Source organism: Micropterus salmoides, unplaced genomic scaffold, assembly GCF_014851395.1.
Source record: "Micropterus salmoides isolate LMB-PRFRI ecotype aquatic unplaced genomic scaffold, ASM1485139v1 Ms_hic_scaffold_8, whole genome shotgun sequence".
NCBI classification, from domain to species: Eukaryota; Metazoa; Chordata; class Actinopteri; order Centrarchiformes; family Centrarchidae; genus Micropterus; species Micropterus salmoides.
Window position 1 is genome coordinate 8365385 of NW_024044570.1, and position 10160 is coordinate 8375544.

The following is a 10160-nucleotide window of genomic DNA, read 5'->3' on the forward strand; positions in this document are numbered from 1 at the left end:
TTTGAAAATGAATGCAGAAGAACCATTTATTCATTTGTCTTCCCTTGTCAGCGTCAATGTAGATACATCCGATGATGCCAAGCCTACAGAACGGAGACATCCAATCATTACTTTGGCTCTCCAGCAAACATTTAAGCACTGATTGCATTTGCTCATCTAGCACTGTAGTTTATGGAATAAAACTAATGTGAGTGGTCACTTTTGGAGATGAGAGCATTGTCTTCTTTCATATAGCACTGATCTGTTTAATATCCACAAATTAATATTGGACAGCAGCAAAAAACAAAACAGTTGATACCACAAATCAATTCAAACATCATGATTGATTTTAGTAACACAGACTGTCTTTTTTCCGTAATGACACATGATTTGATGATAGCGAGAGCTGGAGGAAGTAGGGTCAGGTTTACGGCTTGGATTTATTATGAGTCAACTTTTCATTTTGTTGTCGCTCCTGATTAGATTTTTCAAGACAGAATTGTTGACAAAAGAGCCAGTTTGTGGTGTCAGTCTGATTTCTGACTTGTGTGAAGTTTATTTCAATGAGCTTCACACTGAAACGTCACACATGTAATTCTGTCCCTTAGATATTTGGTTAGGGTTACTTAAATGGTGAGATCATGTTGGTGTTTCTCTTTATTTGTATTTGTATGCATGAGGCCGAATGTAATTGCACTGTAAGGTGTAAAGGAACATGTACTCTGAACACTCATCATAACATTTCTTCCTTAGTAACTTCTGATATATTGCATTGATAATGTTATCCATTTTTCTGCCTTTAATATGGGCATTAGATAGTGTTTGTGGATGCAATCTAAAAGGATTTGGAGACATTTTAAGTAGAAACTGATTTTGAATTTTAAATTTTAACATCTTATCCTTGAAATGAATTTATTTATTTCTTAGTCCAAAACAACATTAACAATATGACATTAACAATAAAAGAATATGGTGAGTTAGTAGGAACAGACAGGGAAGTTAGACAAGATACAAAATATAAGAGATGTGGAATTGCTTAAGCAGAGGTTGGAGCCTATGCAACACAATGCATTTGTACTTAGAAACATAACCTGCAGTGCAAGACAGACAGGCAGCAAATGGTTAAATTTATAACAAATTGAAATGTCCCTGTGGTTTAAATTTCATGTGATTGGTCTTTCTGTGCTTATTGTAGAATTTATATGAAAACTCATGGTTTAGCATGGGCATGTGTGACTAAATGAAATGATAACATGCTGATATAAAAAGCCATGACTTATTTGTGAGAGCCATTGCTACGTGATCATGACATCTGCTTCAATGTTGGGATATATCCAGACATTATATAAATATGTATTGTTGGTTACAGTGGAGCAAACAAGACAGCAAATGAGGACAGGGAGGCCTGCCAATCAATACTCTGAGAGAAGAGGAAGTCCAGCAAACAGTCTGCTCAAAGAGGAATTCTGGTTCATAGCAAAAGGTTAGCTCAATTTGATATTTATGCAATTTGACTCTTGGACTTCCAAGTGTCAAATCCAATGAATCCAATGGAAATCCAATGAAAAACTACAGTCTAGACATATATGGATGTCTGGAGGGAATCCTTTCTCAAAGCATCTATTTTCGGTATAGGAATCAAGGTTCTACCAATTTATATATAGCCAGAAACATTTCCTTTCACTGTAAGAAGTGATAAACATGTCAGGTTTTTATTGAAAAAACTGTCCACTGGTGAAGTGAAGAGCTATGGCTGTGATTTGGCACCTAATGGGCAGAGACACTTTAGTGGCAATGTTAAGGTGGGCGTGTGATCAAGTGTTGTTCTGGAGACACCTGGCTGCTCTGGCTAATCTATTCATTAAACCCCCTTAATGGCCTCTTGTGTGTCAGGATCCATCATGTCACAATAATGGCTTTTACAAGTGAAGGGCGCTTTTAACTGCATTTGACTCATTGGAAAAACTGTCCGATTACTGGTGGTAGAGAAAAAAATGCAATGACTGAACACACCATATTAATTTCATCGCCATGCCTGCTGAACCATTAACTGGTAGACTCAATTACGTCAACGAGGGTGACATAACAAGGGAAAGAAGAGGTTCATGGGTCAGGAATTTGGTAATTTCAGATATTTTCAGCTGAAAAGGAGAACAAGCTCTCTAAAGGATGATGAGTCCTCTTTTGTTAGACACATGGCAAACTTGTCTTAGGCATCAGAAGGAAGAGGAACCATTACAAAGAAAAAATAAAGAGGTAATGAAAGAAGATGATGCAAAAAAAGCCTCAGTAAAAAAAAAATTCAAAAAAGATGGAGAAAGGAAGAAGAAAGGACTAAAAGCAATGGTATAGAAAAAGAGATGATTATTCAAACCTTTGCTGAAAACTGCCGTCTAAAAAGACATTAGGTGTAGCTTTGGGTACAATAGATCATGCTGAAATAAATGTTTTGCCTGTTAATGAAGATTTTGCTTCTCAGTTTTATTGTAACTTGAGTATCTCTTTGAGACATCCCAATAGCCAGAAATTTCCCACTCTCAGCTTTGCTGCAGAGGCAGAAATAATGGCAGATTCTTGGGTCTTGGCCAGGCTTTATAACCGCATAACGTTTAACTTTCTATAAATACCACGGGACGCGGTCCAAGTTGATCAAGTGTGATTGAATCTGAAATGACTCCAAAGACGAGAGCCAAGTTTCCTTAAGATACTTCAGAGGAACTGCTTGCCCCTGCCCAGCTTTTGACAGGGCACCAGCCTGAGTCACTCCATGGTTTCTCAAGGTGCATCAGAGAAATTCAAGCAACAAATAATGATTGCAATACACAAAGTCTCAAGCAGCATTGGTTCTCAAAAGGGCAGTCAAGCTATGTTTGTTGTTGTGTAAGTGTAGGTGATCCAGTTTGTACACTAGGGGATTCTTGGAAGATGTCCTGAAGTATTAGTTACAAGTTGTTTCCTTCCACCGTCTGATAATTTTGTTTGAATTTCAACTAGACTCTACATTGGTCTTGGGTAGTGGGGATAGGTAGATCAATTGATCAATCACTAAGCCCAGCCCATTTAGCTATGGTTGCTACACTTTCTATACTTGCATGGGACATAAAATGATGAACAGTGGAACATTTATCACTTGAATATCTTAACAATTTGCGGAACAATGGGTCCTTGATTTCGGAGGTGAACAAAAAGCACTCATTTCTAACCAGCGACTGTCAATTTTGACAGCAGGAATGACAGCAGTCACTGATAAATGTAGCTACCCAGCTAATTTAGATAACGTAAGCTCCATGAGTTTGTTGAAAACATGGTATGGTAACTTTTCTTTTAACAAAGAAAGAAAGAAAGATGAAATGCACACAAGCCCGTATTCAGAAACCTTGCCTTTAAATAAGACTTCAGGACTTCCGTAAGGTTGTGCTGTGACAACTCTACAGTCACTGCCCTAAGCCATGCCCCCAGCATGACCCATTGAGTGTATTATAATCTAAGTGGATATAGTCTTAACAGCCAAATTTGTATTTCAGTACAAAACAGATGGTGCAGAATTACAAATTTGTCTGTTAAGATTATTGGGAAAGAGCAGAAATAATTAGGATGTATATTAAATGGCATGTGAAACAAAAAGCTGCACAAATTGCATCTGATTCTGTATACCCCTTGTTTAATGGATTTATTAAATTGCCCTCTGGAAGGCATTATAGAGCAGCTGCAGCAACTAAGAACATTTACAAAAAGTCTTTCATACCAAATGCAACAATCTTAATAAATCTCTCAATGTCTTCACACTGGAATCCTATCCGTTATGGTCTGTACTGTGTATGTTGTGTTATTTATTGTGTTTTTTTATTGTGATTTTTAATAATGTGTTTTTTTTAATCACCTTGTGAAGCCAAATACAAATATTTATACATATTTGGGCGAAAGGGTGGAGCTAACTTGTAATTGGTTAGTAAGGAGCATCTGTAATTCATGCTCATGTTATGTGATATTAATTGGGATGCTAATTTTGGCTCGCAAAGAAACAGGCAAAACAGCAACTCCTTAGAGTGTCTTTTAAAGAGACAGGAACTAAAAATAATCTTCAGAGGGTTAACCATTATGGGGCCTGTGTAGTCCGTTGGATTGATTAAAACAGGAACTTGTCTGAAAAACCAAATAAATGTCTCGCATGTGTCTCATGCACAGAGCTTCAGTGTGTGGAAAAATACTAAGTTTGACAGGCCTGCTGTGCTTAGTTAGATTTGTCAAGCTATGAATGGACAGTTAATATTTGGTAGAAGTTGTATATTGAATCGTCCAGTTATTCAGTGTAGTATTCACTTGGAACTTTAATCAGCAGAACTGATGACAAATGTTTTAATGCTATTGTCCTACAATTACTGTATAAGTATTTCATTTCAACATGTTAGTGGTCGACTGGTGCTGTACTGGCTTCAATATTTGTCTATAAGTTCCCAGAAAATCTCCAGATTGGAACTGTGTATGCATCAGCGTCTAGGGCTGCAAGAGGTTTTGTTTTTTATTAGAAAATGTGTGTGGATGAAATGGTCGAATGATTCACATAATGTTTTGTATAGTCGAGCTGGCAAGCAAAATCGCTGCACTACTCGAATCCAGTTCCACCATATTTTTGCTAGTCAGGTCACTTCATTCATTCTTGTGTAATCATGATAAATAGCACTCCCAGCAGGCACTTTTCGGAAACACAAACTCTCCTTAGTGTTGTTCCGTCTGTCTACAGCATTTCTAAGTGTCTAGCTAAAGATTGCTGAGAGGTCTCTTTTTCTCATTTGCTCCTTTTTCTTGAATGAATGTGGAGTAGATACAAGAAAACCCAGACGTTCAGCCCGTGATGTCAGAGCCAGGGGGCCAACATCCTGCCGACGCTGTGATGTCAAAGGACCTCGATTGATGCTTTGAGGCTGAATGTAATCTCCCTAATGTCTGGGGATGAACAACAGCAAATGCCTGGAAAATTAGACTGCCATGTGTGCTCCTTGACATTTTACATGCTTCCTTAACTGATGTTAGCACAACCTTTTACTCAGCCACTTGTTCTGCTGTTTTTTAATGGATAGAACAACATGTTCAAGACCTGAGTGAAGCTTTGCATCCTCCACTTCAACTGTTCCTGCTAATCCCGGTGAACACTCAATCCCGGGTGTTTAAACACGGTTCCTCTTCTCCCTGACGTAAAACCACAAAGTAACACTAGTTCCACCACTTGAACTTGCTTTTAATCAGGTGGTGAGCCTCCTTTGTGTTGGCAAGCCACTGATTAGATTTGAAGATTGGGAGCCATTACAGGAGGCTGCAGTTGGATAATGACTTAAGTGCTGTTTTGCCTTCCTTTCTCTACAGGAAGTGATTTATCTGGATGGGCCTGGCCTTAACCTACTGGGAGGTGCCCAATGGTGAGCAGTGCCATTGACAGATCATATCACCCTGCTCTGATCCGATCATCACTCACTGATATATGGTTTCTGTATGTGGAAAATTATTACATTATAATACTGGTTAAATACACAGCTTGTGAGATGGGATCTTGCTTTCACATATTCTTTTCCTTCACTTAGTATGTTACTAGTATGTCATTGTTTTTGTGTGAAGAGTGACATGTGATGGGCCTAGAGCTGAAATGAATCGTAGGTTAATAGATCAGTCGACTGGCAAAGAATAATAAAGCAACTATTTTGATATTCAGCCATTTTAAAGCAAAAATTGTGAAACACGTTGAACATTCTCTGGTTCCAGCATCTCCTATGTAAAGTTTTGATGCTTTCCTCTATTTTTGTGTTGTTGTAAATATCTTTTTGACTGTTGGTCAGACAAAACATGACATTTGAAGACTTCACCTTTGACTCTTGGAATCTGGAGTGGGCATAATTTTTTAAATTTCATAGACTAAATGATTAATCTAGGAAACTAAATGTCAGATTAATCCACAATGAAAATAATAACAGCTGTGAAAAAGGGCTATTTAACTTTAGTTTCACTCCAAATATTCACCTTGGTCATGTGAGTTCCCAGTTTGGCAACCACTGACCTAAACTAGTGGAACAATCTGGAAACTCAAAGCCTTTTGGCTTGTGACTTGTTAAAACAAAGCAATGTTTTTTTGCGAACCCTTGTCACAGGATGCATTCATCTACAGGTTGAGACCTTTAGCCAAAACCTAATTTTTCCATGTCATGTCAATTTTATGTTTAAAGCCCAAGTACAAATCATAAATTTGCCCCAAAGGACTTTACAATCTGTACAGCACACTGCACGCTCTATACTTACAGCTTCAATAGACCTTTTTCACATTTTGATGTGTCATAGCTGGAAAATCACAGGTATAATTGTAACAATAATATGGCTCTCATGGCCTCCTAGGATACTTAATGAAAAGAGCGGTTATTTGTTAATGTTATTAGTTCCACCTATGCCTCTCCTTGTATAATAAGTCAAAATGTCTGCTATGAAAAAGGTAACATCATCCAGTATTTCACAAGAAAACCCTATATTTTGCTTTCCTTCCCTGTTAATCACCTTGTAGCCCTGAATGTGTTGCCTTCAAATATATCTTACAACCTCTTAGGGATCCAACCCTCCGTTTGGGAACCACTGACCTTGACAATGCCCTTCTCTAGGCTCTTCTTTAGCTCCAGTACATATCAACATGGGGATGGCCATGTAAACATTATCCTGTGGCTTCAAAATGACTAGCCAAACAATGAGTAACATCATACTCCTGTAATGGAATATTATGGCGACCAACAGTAGCCTCAATACTCTATTATGAAATGAAACCACAATATATGTTGTGTTTATACAAGGGGCATGACTCTCCATATTTCTCAGCTGACAGCTGACAGCTGTTGCAATTGCTTTTTCTACCTACACAAAACAATTAGAGTGAAGTTAGCTTGATATTGGATATTGGATCTTCAGTGGCTATTTGTTGTTTCACTTTCAATAAGTTGTAAAGCAAACTATTAAAACAAGACTAATGAGTTTATTTGTGAAGTGCCACACAGATAAATGGAAACAGTCCTTTGAGGCTTAATGAGGGACATTCTGGGAAATGCAGGAAATCACTAAATAGCCAATGGACACAGATGTTTGACTTTAACACTATTATTCTACATGACATGTAATGGCTTGAGAATTATCATCCTTAAAAACATCTTGCATTGTTCCTATATCAAGCCCTTTTAAAATTCATATGCCAAAACTAAACATATATATTAATCTGTTTTTATATTTTGTTCTTTTTGTTTCAGTTGCTAATGTCACTGTCATCATATATTACATAGTAGCTGTTGTTGGTTATCATGGTTAATTTATATCAGCTGCATCTATTCTGTATCTCAAGCATTGCTTAAACATTTTTCATGCCACGATACCTACATATACACAGTATGAAGAAATATAGTGTTTTGGCAGAAACAAGAATAATCATTTATATAAATTAATTACCCTGCAACCCTGTACGCAGGATAAGCGGTTGACGATGGATGGATGGATGGATGGATAAATTAATTTAATTTTCACACTTAAAATTGGCAACAAACAAGTAGACAAGAGGTAAAGATATATATATATATATATATATATATATATATATATATATATATATATAATACAAAATAATTTGTATAGGAAGAGACACTGCCCAAAATACATCCTGGATGACTATTGAATTAATGAGGAGCAGCTATGCAGGCAGGTGGCCGATAAAAAGGACAGTTCTGTGATTCACAGAGGTAAGAGTGAGGACTTCTAGTGGACAGATACGACATGACACAATCTCGGAAATTACACCATGTATACTGAACAAAATTATAAATGCGACACTTTTGTTTTTGCCCGCATTCATCATGAGCTGAACTCAAAGATCTAAGACTTTCTCTATGTACACAAAAGGTCTATTTCTCTGAAATATTGTTCGCAAATCTGTCCAAATCTGTGTTAGTGAGCACGTCTCCTTTGCCGAGATAATCCATCCACCTCACAGGTGTGGCATATCAAGATGCTGATCAGACAACATTGGTATTGCACAGGTGTGCTTTAGGCTGGCCACAATAAAAGGCCACTCGAAAATGTGCATTTTCACTGTATTGGGGAGGTCCGGGGGGGTCCGGAAACCAGTCAGTGTCTGGTGTGACCACCATTTGCCTCACGCAGTGCAACACATCTCCTTCGCATAGAGTTGATCAGGTTGTTGGTTGTGGCCTGTGGAATGTTGGTCCACTCCTCTTCAATGGCTGTGCGAAGTTGCAGTCACGTCGAGACCCCGATGAGGACAATGAGCATGCAGATGAGCTTCCCTGAGACGGTTCCTGACAGTTTGTGCAGAAATTCTTTGGTTATGCAAACCGATTGTTGCAGCAGCTGTCCGGGTGGCTGGTCTTAGATTATTTTGGAGGTGAAGATGCTGGATGTGGAGGTCCTGGGCTGGTGTGGTTACACGTGATCTGTGGTTGTGAGGCCAGTTGAATGTACTGCCAAATTCTCTGAAACGCCTTTGGAGACGGCTTATGGTAGAGAAATGAACATTCAGTTCCCGGGCAACAGCTCTGGTGGACATTCCTTCAGTCAGAATACCAATTGCAATCTCCCTCTTAACTTGCGACTGAAAACTGTGGCATTGTGCTGTGTGGAATTGCATTTTTTTGCATTTTTGAGTGGCCTTTTATTGTGGCCAGCCTAAGGCACACCTGTGCACACCTGTGCAATACCTAAGCTGTCTGATCAGCATCTTGATATGCCACACCTGTGAGGGGGATGGATTATCTCGGTAGAGGAGAAGTGCTCACTAACACAGATTTTGACAGATTTGTGAACAATATTTGAGAGGAATAGGCCTTACATACATAGAGAAAGTCTTCGATCTTTGAGTTCAGCTCATAATGAATGGGAGCAAAAACAAAAGTGTTGCGTTTATAATTTTGTTCAGTGTATTTTTAGTCACATTAATGGCATAGCTCTATGTGATCATTTCGATATTTATCTAATTCCTCCCTGATCAGGCATGGTGGTTATCAAGTCTGGAAATAAGACTCAGCTCATGATGAATAGGGGCAAAAACAAAATGTTGTTGTTATGATTATAATGTAAAACTTAATAATAATAATAAATAAATAATAACAGTTTATTTGTAACACACTTTATATTTAAACAAATCCCAAAGCTAGAAAAAAGGTAGACTATGTAGTTGTCAACATGCTGAATATATAACACAGTTATCTTAGTATTGCAGAAGAAAATCCAATACCCAGAAGATAATAAGAGAAGACTTCAATATTTTAAGGCCAACCAAAATGGTTATTTGAAAAAGTTTCATGACATAATTAATGCAAGTTCTATTACTAGTAGTAAATTGAGTAGTTAACCACTGCAGCAGTTAAGGCTGCAACAGGTGATTATTTTCATTATCAATTAATCTACCAAATTAACATCTTTAAATTATTTTTTATGGACGACCAATAGCCCAAAACTGAAAATAAAATGTTTTAGCTTAATATATGATACCCAATAATGGGGTATATATTGTGCATATATATACAGTTGATTGAAATGAGAAGTGTGAGTGCACATGTATTTCTGCTTTTGTGTGTGAGCATCTACAGCATTGGAAAGTAATTACAATTTTGAGGTACTTGTATTACTTGATTATTTCTTTTTTCTGTTACTTTATACTTCTACTTCAATACAATTCAGAAGTGTTTATTGTACATTTTCTCCACTACATTTATACGATAACTTTAGTAACTTTGGAGATTCAGAATAATAATACAAAATATTATCTGCAAATAAACAAGTTAAGACTTTATTCATCCACAGCCGTATACAGAGTAATTAAAATGAGCTCAGTCTTCACCAGCTGCAGCATGAACACATTAAAAAAATCAATACTTTTACCTACAATTATAATAATATAAAAAATACAATTACTTTTACTTTTGGTGCCTTAAGTAGCCTATATTTTAATGCTAATACCTTTGTACCTTTTGAATGCAAGACTCTTACTTAAATTAAATTATTTCTACACTGTGGTATTACTACTTTTACATTAGTAAAAAAAAAACAGTACTTCCTCCTCCACTGCCTGCACGTGTACTGGTATTGACCTATGTCACATTTACCCACATGAGATCCTTAACAGTCCCCATCAAACTAAGCCAGTGATATAT